This window comes from Melopsittacus undulatus, chromosome 3 (assembly GCF_012275295.1).
Source record: "Melopsittacus undulatus isolate bMelUnd1 chromosome 3, bMelUnd1.mat.Z, whole genome shotgun sequence".
In the NCBI taxonomy this organism is placed as follows: Eukaryota; Metazoa; Chordata; class Aves; order Psittaciformes; family Psittaculidae; genus Melopsittacus; species Melopsittacus undulatus.
In genome coordinates this window covers 87,933,164-87,949,366 of record NC_047529.1, presented here as the reverse complement: position 1 = coordinate 87,949,366, position 16,203 = coordinate 87,933,164, and the positions used below count along the sequence as shown (strand labels likewise).

Below are 16,203 nucleotides of genomic sequence, written 5' to 3'. Positions count from 1 at the left end.
GCCTTCCTTGGTCAGCGGTTGCTCAGCTCACCTGGACCCCTTCCTGGGTGTCTGCTTGGCCTGGGCTGCAGTGTTTTGCAAGGAGTATTTCTAACTGACTGCTTGGTCATGTCTCAGGAATTTCAGGGTTCCCATATTTACCTTTTGCAAGCAGTTCCTATATAGACCATCAATAGTAAATCAATACCTTCTTATCTCATGGTTAGGATATTACTAACATTTGTCCATAGTCAAAGTTTTTTCTTAAAGCCAAAGCACTTGAGTATCTTTTGCTCTTTTTGGTTACTTTTTTTGTGAGCCTTGAACCACATGCAGGTACTATCCTGATCCATACAAGCAAATAAAGCTGGAAGGAGGGATGGGTGTTTAAACACGGGGTTTGATGTCATGTTGGCAAATAAATTTAAAAAATAATGTAAAGCTGTTCATTTACAGGAGAGAAAACTGTTTCCTGTGAGGAATAGTGTCCTTATAAAAGGATTCAAGGTGAGGAAACAGTATTGTGCAATCAAACAGGGAAGACTTTGTCCTTTATTTTCTACCATAGAAATCTGCTCTTTATTCTCCCTGTACAATGGCTCCTCCAGAAAGTGGATAAGGACCATAAGAAAAGACCTGAAAGGTGAGTAGTAAAAGTAATGGATAAATATACATCTTTTGTGTGACATTTTGCAACTTTGCCTTTGTAAACTAAGCATGTTTGATGTGTTTAATTTTGTTCCTGTCTACCAGCAATGAAAGAAAAGCCATCTCATCAGTAGAAACTTTTTTTGGAGGGGATTTGTTTTGAGCCAGTTTGGCTATGAGAGGCTCTTGGATTAGGAGTCTTTGGAGGGATTCTTTTTGTCTGAGATGGCCAGTTACTTAAATAAACAGGTTTGGGGGTGGCTTTGATGCCTGTGAGGTTGTTCCACAGGCAGAGGATGGGTCTGAAGGGTGCAAGCCACGAACAGACCAGCAGAAGGCACTGGTCACCTGGGAGTGGAGATGGGCAGAGATGTGCTCTGAGAGCAAACCTGACCTATCAGTTTGATGGTCCATTTCCTCTGGAGCCACAGAGTAACCTGGTGTTTCCTGCAGACTGTTGCACCTCAAAGCACTTTGAAATATCACAGAGACAATACCAGTGTGCAATGTTAGCAGGGCTTTGCAGACTACTTGACTTGGTACATTACTCTGCAGCTTGAGACCTCCTGCTCCCAGTGCCTAAAAGAGAGACAGGGCTAACCAGTGGCTCTCGGGCGAGCAGCTGTGACACATGCCATCACAGTAAATTAATGGTGGCCACAGTTTTGACAGTTTAAGTCAAAACAGAACTGAACAATCAGAGCAAGTTTTTGTCTTGTGGCTGCAATGAATTCCCTGGTGGCTGCATGTGGCCACTGTTATTGTCTCTGAGAGCCTCTGCCCTAAGAGATGAGTTCTTTAACAAGTGAACAAATAACTCCATTAGAAATTAAAACAGTACATTCCTGAAAGGAGCTCGGGAGCCTCTTCTCCCATTAGCAGCAGTGAGAGTTGCCATGCTCTGCACATTGCCTAGCAAGAGCTATTCTCACTCCTTTCAAGCAGATGACTCTGCTGTAACCAATTGCTTCACAATGTCATTCCAGTTTGCCTCTTTTGGGTACCAGTTGCTGATATGTAGGAATGCACTGATTTTAGGTCAAGTTTCAGCCTAGGAAGAAAGAAAAAAACCAATTACACAAAACAAAATGGAAAGGGCAGGAGAGAGGAGTCCAGATTTGTTAGTTAATGACTGGACTTTTAGTTGAAAAGTAATTATAGAGTAATTCATTTGGTGGATGAGCTTGCTCTATCAAGGAGAAAGGAAGATCAGTCACTCTAGGATCTAAAACCAGCCAGGAAATCAAACTCAGGCAATTTGAGGATGACAGATTGTCCAATCTGAATTACATGAGGAATACAAATTTAGTAACTTTCCTCCAAGGTAGGAAAGAGAGAAAAGTATTTTTATTACATTTATTCAGTAGGCAGGGGAAGCTTCCTGTGAGGAAGAAAATGTCCTTTAAGTCTATGTCATGGTAGTGTGATACTGAAAACCAGAAGGGGTGAAGGAATTGTGAACAGCTGGTGAGTGGCAGCCTTGCGCCAAGAGAATTAAGTGTGGAGGAGGGGAAAAAACAATTAAAACAAACAACAAAAAAAACCCAACAAAAAACCCCAAAGCCAACCCAACAAGAAAGAACTGGAATCTTAACTTCAACAGTAAAGTAACAACACAAGCAGAAAACCAAAACAGAAGTGCTGGGAGACTACTGTCAAACACCAGCTTCCCATGGACTAAGAGCAACAGAAGCCATTGTGCTCTGTTGGGGATGGGAACCATAAAGAATAACAAGCTGGGCTGGGAACATAACTGTTGTCTGCTCTAACTCGCATTTCTCAACTAAACCCAACTCATTCTCTCTACTGAACATGAGGGATGCACCACAGAGGATGAGTCTGGCTGGGGAGATGATCTGTGAACACTCACCTTCCTTAAAATAAGAAAATCCCAACAGTTAGAACATGGTTAGTTCATCCAGGCTCTCAGGTGAGGAGTGAATAAGGGCCCCATGGGAGGGTAATGGGCATGTGGGACAGGGACCTGCAGCCAAACACCCAAAGCAGGCTGCTGGCTGGGGCCAGTGTTGGGGGAGAGCTTTGAGCTGGGGTGATTGCAGGTGGCAGCATGCCCTGCTCCTGGGCATGCAGCTGGCACAGAGCTCTGTTCCTGTGTTCCTGTCCTCACACTGCTGTGCTCCTGCCAGGAAGAAGAGCGTGGTTTATGTTCAGCCTCAGGTGAGGCACACTGACTTCCCTGGCAAGCTGCCCCCATGGCACACCATTCTGCAGTGTTCCTCCCTGCCTGCCTTCCCCTGGCATGACCATGTTTCAGAGGCTTGAGCATTCCTGTAACAGGGGCCAGGAGGAGCTGCTGCTCCCCTGCAGATGCCAGGGACCTGCCCGTGGCAGAGGTGAGCTCAGCATGTGCTGGAGGATGATGGCACAGCACAACGCTTGCTCCATGCATCCTCCCCTGGCCACCCTGGAAGTTGGGAGCAGTACTGCACAGTGATGCTTAAAAGCTTATAAGGAGACATTAAGCAGTCAGAGATTCTAACTGGGCAACAACAGTGACATGTATCATAGTGACAGATTTGAGAGGCAACACGGGAAGAGTTATTCACCATTTGTCACAATACAAATATTAACTGGCGTCACCTGAAATGATGTGATGGCAAGGTCAAAACAGGAAGTACGTCTTCCTGTAATGTGTCAATTATGAAACTTTGGATGGATTAGCAACAACAAAAGGACAAATATGTAGATAAGAATAGTCCATTAATGCAATTCAACACAAAGACATTGGTACAACCTCAACTTGAAAGTCCTTAAATCACAGATTGCCACTATTGTTCATGTACATACTACTGACCACTGTTGGAGGCTGGAAAGATCTTTACTGACTGCAGAAGTATAGTTTTGTTTCTTCTGGTTTTTATTTGTCCTCTGAAACTTGGCATACTCAGTGATTAAAATTAACCTGACTTTGAAACAAATACATCCAAATCACAGGTATCCAAAGCGCTGTGTTAACCTTCCTGCCATGGTTTTGACCCTCAGAATATTTAAACTTTTACAAAAGATTCTGCTCATGGACGAGCTCATGTTTTTCAGGGCATGATTGACAGGGGTCTATTGCAAAATACCTCCCATTAGGGGAAAAAAAAAGAAGAAAAGAAAACTACCTTAATGGTGAAGCAGGGGATGACAGCAGCAGACAAAAGGTCGATGCTTCTTTGTTCTTCAAATCTGAAGAAAATACACAGAACTCCATTGTATGACTTTTTCATGCACAACATTGTCTCCCTTGACCTCATGCACATCTGCAGCCTGAAGTCCTCTGTTATCTCTGGATAACAGCTGTTCCATCACTGATTATTCATCAGCTCCACTTTAGACTGCCTTAAGGTGCTGTGAAAAGCTCCCAGGTTGCTGAGTTTGCTAACACGAATTCAAGATAAAGCCTAAAATTGCTGAACAACAATAACAGATAAATATCAGCATTACTGAACATTTTGTTTGGTTATCTGTAACACATAGATCTATAGTTTAACGTATTGAAATTGCAAGGTCTCTTGAAAATTTCATAGAATCTCCTAATTCCCTCATCTAATTGGCTTTATACTTTTTATTTGGCTTTGGACAGCAAAATGTGAAGGCAAAGAACACATGCTGTCAGCACTGGAAAAACAAGCAAACCCTTCAGACAAATGATGTGCAGGAGCAGAATTTGCAGAACAATTCATTAGTGAGGATTTCCAGTTAAAAGAAGGTGACTGCAAAGATATGTGCAAAACCCAACTCCTTTGAATGCAAATACTCCTTGATCTTTATTTGGGGCAGAAGGAAGTAATTTCTCTTCTGCCTTCTCACACTTGCTATGGAGACCACAATTCAGTATGCACCTCCTCCCCAGATAATTCATCTTCTGCACTCTTCCACCACCACCTCCCCCAATCATTTTCCACCTCTCCCACTCCCCAGTTACCAATGCTCATACTCCCACATGGGTGCTAAATCCCATCAGTCTCTCTGTCCGAAGGATAAGGATGGAAGAGGATTTCTTTGATCTCCAAGTCTCTTTCATGGGTCATTTGAGAGGTGAGGATGGAAGAAGGTGAAGATTTCCAGTTTATCGGCAAGGTGTTGATGGCCACCAGATTGCTGGGAACATAATAGAGGACATTCCTGGAAAAAAAAAAGAACAAAAAAGAAAAAAGAGGATAAAAAAGGTGATTTTCAGCTCAGCACTAAGTTGTTAATGAGCTCCTGGTGTAAATTCATAGGGTGCAGGGGCTGTACCTAAGCAGGTGGCTCTGCAGTGACAAGCAGCCTCCAGTTACCTACTTAGGAGTAAGCTCCTGTGCATCTCCCATCCCTGACATACCTTCATGCTCAGTATGTGAATTTAGATTAGTGCGACAGAGCCCACAATGTGCTAGGCATGTTTCCAGAAACATGAGACCACTTACAGACTGTAAACCAGAGAAAATGGTTCCTGCAGGAGCCCCAGACGAGGTACAGGCTATTTCATAGAGTGTCCCTGAGTTCTGGTACCAGTGGCTTGTTTGCTTTGTGGTCATGTGTAAAACAATCTGCTCAGAAGTCACAACTCTTTGATCTCTCCAAATATGAGGGTGCTATGAAACAAGCAGAAATGTTGCAGGTAGCTGCAGTCTGCCTGTCGTAGCTATGAGTACTGTAGCTCAGGACAGGATGCCAACACCTAAGTCTACTGAAATGACACAGGGGGACACAGTTAAAGGTTTGCTCAACCTTTGTTCTAAATTTACCAGTTTGATTGCAAACCTAAATTTTCTTTATGCTCCCAACTTGCCTTTTATCTGTTCCAGTCCATCTACATCATATCTCTTGCAATTGTATCACACTCTCTTTGTCTGTATGCCAAGAATTTGCCAAGAACTTGAAAAATCCTCATTCCTAGTTGTTTACCTGTTTTGCACAGCATTTCTGCCTTCCTTCAGAAAGCAATTCTGCTATGGCTTCCTTCTGTTAGACAAAATTATGCAAATTGCATAGATTAAATTGCTGTATAATGGTTGATCAGCTTTTCCTTATTGTTTGCCATTTGTTACACAGGATTTGCGTGCATTTAAGAGTTTTATGTGTTTAATAGTTATTTAAGAGGCTTAGCATAGCTAATACCTTCAAGCAGTTCTGTCCCTGCAGACTACAGAGAAGTATAAGCTACCTCTGTCACCAGTGGGGTTGGTTAAGGTGTTTTAAAAAGTTTTGAAAGCCTGAGTGGCAAAGGAGCTGGGGAGAAGGTGCAGAGACTGCTGACGTTGTTGGGAGAGCATGCTGATGTTTGCCAAAATGATCCCTGTCCCTCTTCTTATAAAAACAGCTAGAAAGCAGACCCAGCTCCCACTGGTGGAATGGGCTCAGCAGGATGTAGGTCTCTAAATTCCACATTGTTCTATTACAGCCTGTTTCCACTCATGTACATGCAAAAGCTTGGAATGACTTTGGCATGAGCGTAGGCTCCTCTTCCGGCTCGAGGATGGTTATAAGCGAACACATAGGCATTTCCTCTCTGTTGCCAGATCCTGTTTTCATTAACGTGTTGCCAAAGCATTAATCATATCTCAAATCCCGTGTGCCCCTGAGCAGACTTTCCTTCCCAGCTGCCTCATCTCCATTCCTTGACAGAAAGACTTTCATCTCTCTCCTACTCCTTACACATCTTTTTCCAAGAGCTGCCGCCCCACCAGACCAAGCAGGCCAGGAACAATGGGCAGTTTGCTGCCATCAAGTTGGCTTTTCTGCTTCCTCGTTGGTTGTGTAGTGGAGGCCACTCCAGTGCACTCAGCAAAGCACACAGAATCCATGCAATACCTACAGCTTTTCTGTAAGCAATTAACTGAAGAAGTCAGGTTTGGTTTTCTTAAACAAATTAGCCTTTTAGTATTGAGTAATACACACCGTTGAGAAAACAGAGAGTAAAGTAAATACGCTCTTGAAAAGCAACCCTTCTCCCATGCAGCCCCAGAGAGTAGTACTCACACATTTGCCCACTGCAAACAGATGGGCCATTTTCTTGTGTCTCTATTAGGTAATAGGCTCAAGCTGTGAACAAATAAAGCAGAAAACACCCAATATGCCAATGTGTTAATTTTGTCTTCCTGTAGGTGTCCCTGTCGATTGCAAAAACGAGTCAGGCCCTACTTTTTCATTTCTTATTTTTTTGCTAGCAGAGAAAAAGACAAGTTGGAACCTTTTGCCTGGGCAAAATAAACTCTGACCATTTTTCACAGTAACAGATATATAAAAGGTGCTGATTAAGCCACATCTGAGAAACAACAAAATTAGGCCTAACAGCTTGGAATTCTGTTTTGATATGTATTACCTTTTTAGATAGCTGGATTCTCCTCTAAAGCATACATCTCTATACATGTCCCCTACCAACCCTAAGTTTTAATGATGTGCCCAGAACAACTCTCCCTAATGTGCATATGAATACACATAGTATATATAACTATTTATCATTTGTATGGCTTTTCTTGCATGTGGTACTTCATGTGCTTCACTGGTGTATAGCTGAGGACAGAATCTAGCTCAGGCTGCACAGGCCTTATAAACCAGTAACATGTGCAAGAAACATGTTCATCATTGCTTTTGTACACAAGACTGTTTCCATGATTGCATTGGAACTGACAGGAGGTTTCCACAGGGAACAAAACGGAAGGTAAAAACCTCTAAAGAAGTCTAGATACTGACTAAACCCAAAAATGATTCAGTATTATTCTTCCAAGGTACTCAGTCCAAATTCGTAGTTTTACTTATTTTGTTTAGAAAGTCGTTGTCCTTGCATGGCTGAATTCATCAGCCAGAGGAGAAGCAAGTGCTGAATGCCACAGGCGTTTGTGTACTTACCAGCAGAAACCCAACAGTTCTTAATGTACTCAGGCCTATACCCAAGAGATATAAAGGTGCTTTGCTTTAAAGTCTATCCTGATTAGAGTCACTCCTATGACTCTTAATTTGCCACTATCAAACTACCTCTACTATTGTTATAACCTTTCTTTCTTTCATGAAGGTCCTTCGAAAGCTTTTCACATACTTGTTAAATGCTCTTGGTCACAAAGCTTGCTCAAAATTCCCTTGATCATGTCATTGCTATGGTGTAAAATTGAATTACTTTTACAATGCATGCTGCACCCTGGCAAAGTGAAGCCTTTTCCCACAGTTAACAGAGGTTGAAAGCCTCAAAAAAAGAAGTAAATAAAGGACAAAAAAAAGTGAGTTTTCATTAAAAGAAGGAAAAAACTTTTTCCTTGATATGTGGGGAAGGCAAGCTCAAACAGCTCTCTAGTTAAGTGGTTAAGTGTTAGCCTGGCATGCTATCTCACTGTTTCAAAAGAGAAATGGATTGACTTGCTGAGGAGGCTTTAGTAATAGTGAAAAATAAGGCATTTGGAATTTGCCTGATTTTTTTGTTGGTAGTTATAGGTGTCTTGTCTCCCACAAAGAACCAAGAACACGGACAGTTTCTTTATTGCTGAAAATGGCTGTGGGATATTCTGGGTTTGCAGATCACAAAGTTAGTTCACATCTTATTTGTGTCCTTTTCATAGGCTTGGACATCAAATAAGTAAGGTTATCCACACCAAAACTAAGTATTAAGACTAGACAAACATATCCTCAGAGCATACTCCCTTTACCCCCCAAAAAAACCCTCCCATGCATCCCTTCTTGGCAAATAAGACAGGCTTTGTTAACCCTATTGTATAATCTAAATAAAGGACTTTGATTAGTCCTGCTTATTCCAGATTCTCATTGCACATTTGTAACACAGTACCATAACAAGGCTGCAGTGGCAATCCATTGTTCCATGCTAGAGACAGAAGCCCAAAACTCTCCTTGGGGGAGCTCATTGGTGCTACATCATCTACAGGGTATGAAATGCACACAGCGGAGCATGTGGACATGCCTAACATCTTTCTTGAGTTCAGCATGGTCCTGCAGTGACCCTATTGATCAACTATTTTACCTGGTGTCAAAATCTTGGGTTAATTTTCCTTCAGTTTCTGGTGCATGAACTGTTCCTTGCTATTATACTTGTCTGAAGCTCCTGCTTCCTTCAGCTTCAGGTCTTCATGTGTTTCACAGCACATTCAGTCCTTGAGCCAGTGAGCTGTGACCAGCAGGAGCTCATGGCCAGGGGTGCAGTAATCATTCCCAAGGTCCTAGCTGGAGAAGGTCTAGGTGCACCATTCTTATCTTTGATAACTCAGACCGACTCTCAGCTGCCCATAAAGTCCCAGTTTGGTTCAAGACAGTCCAGGGTGGTTTCAGTTCTGCCTATACTGTCAAAGGGGCTGTGCTGCCATGTCACAGGGTAATCATCTACTGGTACTTGTGCTTGCAGGTATATATTCTGCTAAAAGCATGCTTTCCTGGTGACAATTTGTGTCCTGCCTAGCAAAGTGATATCACTGTACTGTTATCATTAACGTTGTTTGCAGGGGAGCTGCTTCCACAGTGGTAGTGCTGCTCTGCCCTAGGGTGCAGGCAGAGATGTGACCTCTGTTGCTCAAAGCCCCCACTTAGCCAAGCAGCAAGATGAACAATGGGAGCAGCACCCTTTTGATTTGCATGGTTTTCATCTTTCTTTTGCTTCCCTTGGATTTTCTAAGGCAGGCTGTGAATGCTGAAGTGTCACCACTTGCACTTAAAGACTTTGCAGGTGATAGTGCGATGCTTGTTCACACCAATATGTGAGGAACCCCACAGCAGGAAGTCAGCTCTTTGAGACCTCTTTAGAAATGTGTGATAATCTTATAGTGCACCAACACTTTCTCCCTCCCCTCTCTCCCTGCCTCTAATCTCTCTTAAACAAGGCTATGTTAGTCTCTAGGTTTTGATGCTGCTGCTGACATAGCTCTTCTTTCTCTAAATTTGCTCTGTTTCACACCTCACTATCCCTTACCACTGCACTATTCAGCACTCTGGGGACAGGTTTATGCATTCAGTCTACACATAGCCTGCTGTGTTGCACCCTTCGTGATGCTTTTTTCCACATGCTTTGGAAAAGACACATTTGGTGATAGATATGCAGGTCTTTTCATATTCTCTTTCTCTTTTTCTTTTCTTGTTCCCTCTTGTGCCTTGCCTTTTCTAAAAGGATTCCTCCATATTTAAATTTTGCACTTATTTATCACATTCCTCCTGTTCTGTGTTCAGAGCCGGTCAGATTTTTAATTCATTTATTCTTTTTTCAACACAAACAGATTTTTTTTTAAACCAAGCACCCCAGTTCTGAACAGTTTTCCATGAGAGGAAAGCTCTAGGTTCAAGTACCTCTATGAAGTAAGTTAATGGTAATTTGAATGTTAATCTGCATCCACAGGAACACGCTTACCACCAAAATGATGCTTGTTCTATGTATGTTTCAATCACCAAGCCACTCAACAACCTTTGAAAGTTTGTTTTATCTTGATGTGCAATAAAGTTGAAGGATTTAAGAAGTTTCCTGGCCAGCTCTCTCTATACCAATGTAGGAGTTGAGTGTCTCTCAGAGGCTGACTAATTTACTCATGCAATCCTTCAAATAAGGCTGTAACACATAGTCTCAGGTTTAGAGTTTGGCAATAAAGACACAGAGGACAGATTAAACAATCTTCCCAAGGTCACAGTCAAAATATGAATGTGCTTGTCCACAAGACTCTTCTCAGGCCACCCTAATACTTTTTCTCCAAACTCCTCTTTTTCAGTTAAGTACCTAGCAATATTTAATTTATGCCATCACCTGATATCAGAGCCACTGAGACTTACTAAATCCTTAATTAAAGCTGTGTACAAACACTGATTCCCCACAGTGTGCATCTGGAGTAGTGGTTACTGTTTTGTCTCCTTTGCAGGTTGTGACATTGCAGGACATATGGGAAGGAAGACTTGACCAAGACTGTGCTGTGAATCATGAGGGAAAGTCCTGTCATTGTCCCTGTCCCTCCACATGCACAGACTGTAGAAGTCACCAGGTTCCCAGGCTGCTTTTCATTTGGTTTAAACTTTGATATTTTTCCGTACCTTATTAATCCTGATGAAGATCAGCATTTCCCTCTTCAGTGCAACTGAGGTGTGTTAAAACCCGCCAGGATTTACACACCACATTTGGGCCTCTCTTAAGAAGCTCAGCTGTAAAAATAATTCTCATCACTCATTACAAAGCTGACTGTGGTGTTAAACACAGCAGACATTTGGTGAAGTGCACTCCTGGACAAGACCAAGTAGTTGTTAAGCATGCTAAGAAACAGTTCTCATTCAGAGGCCACCAAAACGGTTTTTGAATGAGAACTCACTGGGTTTTCTTCATCCTTTCATCTTGTCAGGAAATCTCTGTGAACTTCCCTTCTCTCCATTTGCTTTCCTTCCCCTTTCTCTGCTGTCATTTACCAGCCAGGCTATTTTCTTCAAAGTACCCTCTAAATGTCACAACCACCAAACAACCACAGCAAATAATGGAAATGCCCTCGTAACCCTTCCCAAAGCACTTATATACCAACGCTGAATAATGATGTGACCTGCTGTCATTCCTGGGAGCATATTTCACAGTAGTGGTAGAGGAAAGAGAACGGTTTTAAGATTTTGTTCCCTTTTCTCTAGGTTCTCTTTTGATGTAAGACAGCTCTGCAAACACAATGTAGAAAAACCCTACAGCCCAAACCAGATGCCCGTCGGAGGGATTGTGCCAGCTGATACAGAAAGAGGAACATTCCCATTTCAAGTGCTGCTGCACATGCTTCACTGTGTCCCCTAAGAAAATTACTCAAAACCTCTCAGGGACCTCTAAAACAAATAAACCCTAACAGGGCTTGGGTACAGCAAAGATGAGCACATTTTTGAACACGGTGTTTCACCTGGGAGAGACAGTCCATAACACAGGATTTCAGGCAGAAATCCAACTATTACTTCAGTTTTTAAAACCCCGGAGTTTTTCAAAGAGCCAAGAGAACTGTTCTTTTGCTGGTTCTTTCTAATGTATCAAAAGACAATTGTTCCCACTAATAGGCATTTAACTATGTTAAAGTAAGTTGTAAATTAAGATACTCTATTTGATTAATCTCAGGAGTTCTGCATCATTTCATTCATTGTTGTTTGAAGTTCTCTCCTCCCTGACAACTTATTTCTATCTATTTCTTCGATCACTGATAAATACAAATTTCATGATACTTTGTATTCAAGATGTTCTTGAAGCGATATCCTCAAACCAACTCCTACTCAAGATTAGAAAAGAAATATTTAAGTCAGTGTTTAAGCTTTGAAGATGATCTTATTGCAGTCCCAACAAGACCTCTGGATCTAATCCCTCTGGATCTAATCTAGATCAGGGCTTTGGGCACTGCCCCCTGTCTCTTTTACAGAGACAGAACAATACTGAATGCATGGTCTTTCTCACAACAGCTTTCCCTCCTTCCCTTCAGGCCTTTCACTGTACCTAATTTGCCTTACCCTAAACAAGCAACACTGACCTTATCTTCAGTCACTAGAGAGACACTTCAAATGTAACCACTGGCTTAGAGGTCAGGAGTGAACAGAAGCATTCAGTTCAGCTCTCAGAGGTGTGGGTTTAGCAACACACTTATCTGTTCACACATAAACTCCTGAACTGCTGTGCATCTATGGAAAAGAAAACAGTGGTACTTGGTGGTGCAACCAAGCCAAAGACCAGGTGCTTCCCTGAACACGGCTGGTGTACACAAGGCAAGGAAATTCTAAAGATAAATCCCTTTCACAAATAAAGCTACCTATGTAATAAGGTAATGAGGAGAAAAATTGTGCCTGGCTCCCAGCTGTGAAACTTGAGGACTGACAGAACCTTCTTCCTGCCTGCAGACCCATTTCCAGGTCTGCACTGGAAACTCCGCCTGGACCAGCTATGGAACCCAGTAGGTAGAGAATATTCCTTCTCTTACCACTGTGATTTTGCCAGAAAAAGACCCTGTTTAGGTGTATCTAAATGAACAGGAGGATTCATTGCTAATTCTGCCCAGAAAATGAGCAGGTTCGATGCTGGACAGAGTATGTGATGGCAAGTAGCTGGAGGGCTTTCCAGCGTGGGCTCAGGGAATACCTTAGGATCCCCTCTGAAGCACAAACAAAGCCTTTTCCTTGTTGCTGTGCAGTCACCAGAGCTATCTGCCTCCATAGCACCACATGGCAGTATATTCCTCTGGTTAATTAGAAGCAGCATAAGCAGGAGACGTTTGCACAACCAGGAAGCACTCTCTGTGTCTTACACAACTACTAAGGAAACAAACTGGTCTTGTGGTTGATGCCAGAAATATGTTGCTGCAATACCCACACTACTTGTGTGCTGTAGCCCTTCATCTCTTGTTTGTCAAGTCTGCGGCAAGGACAATCTGGGCATCTGCCTCGTACAATAAGGCCCCCCTGTCAGTGCTTCTGAACCTTGATACAAATGGTCACTGATGATAGGAGATCCTTTGTCCTCAGTGTATATAAGCAAGCAAACAGTTAAAATTTTCAAACACTCAGCTCTGGCTTTTGCTGAAACAGTGGCAAAATGGTCAGTGGAAGGAGGCCCAAGCTCTTTGGCAGTGCTATCAGCCCTGGCTCCTCCATTTCTGTTGCAGCCTCTTTGGGGTGCACGGAGCTCTTCACTCAACCATTAGTATACTGAAGGTCATAATTTCCTAACCTGCCCTGTTGACTTCCCAGGGGGGATTTACAAGCTCACTCCTTCTGGTGACCTGATTTCCATGTGTATGAGATGAAGTGAGAGCATGGCCATTTCAAAGCCTCGGAAGTGGACCTCCAGCACTGGGATGCTGAAGGAGGGCAGGGGAATCAGCATGAGAATATTATCCTAACACCTTGGCAAGAATGGGAACCCTGACACAAATGTTTATTCAGAGGCAGAGGGATGGCCTAGCTGGGCAGCATTTTATTTTTCACTCCTAGGAGTGTGAAAAGAGGACACGTAAATAAATTTACAACCTGTGGTTCCCCTCCTGAGACCTGAAAGATGCAACAAAGTCATGGGAAACCAAAAGGCTTTTAAGATGAGGGATGGAATTTGCTGGCCACTGTGAGCTTAAACCTGCAGCTTGTCCTTCTGGCTGTGTTTGGACAAATTCAGACAAAAAGTTGATGTCAGGAGAAGTTGGATCAGAAAAGAGCAATGGGATTTTACCCAGGCTGTGGTTTTCAAAATCAGAGTCCTTCTTGTTTGTTGGTGGAAATGCTTAGCAGCCTGCTACGATATGGCTGCAGAGTTTTGCAAGGGGTGAGATACCTAACAGATCAGCAAATCTGGTCAAGTAATGGAAGTTACCGTTTGCCTAGCAAAAGCTGTGAGTACTTATCTGGTGCTCTTGAAAGAGCACATGGCATATTAATTAGTGTCAGACACTAATGAAAGGCTAGCCCACTGATTACTGCTGAACCAAAGCAAAGGCTGCTCCTGCTACCACTCAGTGTGTAGTGCAGGAGAATGTAGAGAAGGGTCTTGTGTTTGGGTCCAGCCTGACCTGGCCTCAGCCGTGCCCCAGGAGCTACCTACAGACCATCCCACGAGTATATTTGACATATGCAGAATGACAGCCAAATATAATCTGAACGAACTGCATCTAGACAGGCATATTTCAAACCCAGAAAGCCCATTAGGTTTTTCTGACCTGAACACTTGTGTATCCTTAGCATCCTCAGCCATGGAACTTCAGACCATTCCTCTGTATTGAGCAAGGTTTTCACTTAGGAAAGATGATAAATTGCTGTGCCCTGGTGGAGATTAAAAGCAGGTAAACAGGCAGCATGGCCTTGACCTGTTTCTCACACATATCACACAGGTGAACTCAACTCAGTTTCCAAAGTTTACCTACCTGTCAATGATAAGCGGTTTACATGAGTTTCCTGTTTTAACCACCAGCCTCTGCATACCTTGTGTTACAGCGTTATGCTTCTCTACTCCAGATCGATGAGTCCACCCCATGAGCATGCTTCTGACCAAAGCCAAGGACCAGCCAAGGAGGAACTGAAATGACAGGCCTAGCACAGCAGCTCGATCTTATTGCCCAACCTTTTAGGACGACTGAATGACAAGAACACATTCATTTGTACATCAGAAGATGGTGGCACATACTTCTAACTTGTGTTAATGTGACTAGGACTAACATGAGCATTCTTCTATGGAGAAATGTGTTGGCAACTGACAATATATAACTATGATTAGTTTTCAGAATAAAAGCAGCCCACTTTGTTAAGTCTCCAGGCACAAGTGTCTGCATTCAGATGTCACAGTAAATTATTTCCTAATCAATATAGTATATATTTTCACTTCATGAAGAAACCAGCTTGGTAAGTCAAAAGCCTCTGGGTAAGGCATTTGTGTCCCATAGATGGTGACACTTACAGTCTTTCTTATTCGGGAGAGAGTGATTTCCAGTGAACCGGCTGAGCTCTGGGGCTCTGCAACAAGTCCTCTCTCCCTCTCCTCCAGAATAAGACTGCAGGAAGACAATCTGGTTCCATCCTAACACTCTCTCTGAGCTGCCCATTTCTAATAGTCAAAGGAAAAGCAGCTCTTCCCAAGGGCAGATTCAGATCTCAGCTGAACTGACTAACCCTCAGCGAGGCACTGTCTTTCCTCTTTCTTGAGCAGAAGTGAAGGAACAATGGGGCTGGCTGGCGTAACACCTCAGGTAACCAAACCACCAAAAATCAGACTTCTAGCTCATGTCACCACTTGAGGCTCACTTTACAGTCAGAGATAAAACGGGCACCTGCAGGAGACAATTTTCCCACCTATTCTAGGAGGGGCTCAACTACCCTCTGAAAATACCTGTTGTGTCCTGACTGTCAAGAGAAGGAAGACAGACTATCAGTCTGGATCTGGGGCAGCCCAGTTTTCAGACAGCTAATGCTGGGTGAGGACCCTTAGGCATCTCAGGTTAGATGCCTCCAGTTAGTTGATGGGAATCTGGGCCAAATACCTTTGTCAGCCTCAGAGAGGAGTTTCACATTTTCAGCATTGCAACCCTTTTAAAAAAATAGGAAGAAAAAATAAAACAGCAGAAATGATTAGATCATATTGCAAGCTCTTTGTTGGACATTTATATGTTAAAATTGAACCATCATCAGCTATGTGATAGCAAAACAAGAGCAGTCAGAAAAAGCTGCAATGATTTTAGTCAAAGGACTAAACCTTCCAGCCTGGACTAAGGTCTTGCATACATGCTGGTCACTCTGGCTAGTGCTATACTCACCAGCATCTTGGAAGATCAGACGATAAGCTTGCACATCCACATGGAATTTTCCACAACAGCCACGGGCAAAACTTATTTCAGTGATGCAACCTCAAACGTCCAACCAAGGCATTTCAGTTCCTGTATTACTGAAGACAGAGCACAGCTGGATAACTGCTTTTGGGGGCAGTAAAACTGCATGGAAAATTCAGGCTGTAGATTTGAAATACTCAAATAATTACTATTAGAAGCCTCAAGACCTTCTGAGTTCCATTCCTGACTAGCAAGAATCATGTACAAATAACCAGTAGTGAACCTGAGAAGCTTTATGCATTCTTCCCAGCATTATAAAGAAGCATTTCTGATTTCTTTATAAATTATGACAAGCTCAGCCCATATCTGA

General features: G+C 42.8%; 1 long non-coding RNA gene across 1 annotated transcript; it reads right to left on the bottom strand.

The window, feature by feature from the left end:
* Positions 1 to 1,307: 1,307 nt before the first annotated feature.
* On the bottom strand, positions 1,308 to 15,944 carry LOC115946429 (uncharacterized). The gene is made up of 4 exons (XR_004080508.2): positions 15,822 to 15,944; positions 4,559 to 4,758; positions 3,756 to 3,819; positions 1,308 to 1,678 (listed from the first exon to the last, which is right to left on the bottom strand). It is a non-coding gene; the product is annotated as an uncharacterized lncRNA (long non-coding RNA).
* Positions 15,945 to 16,203: the final 259 nt, after the last annotated feature.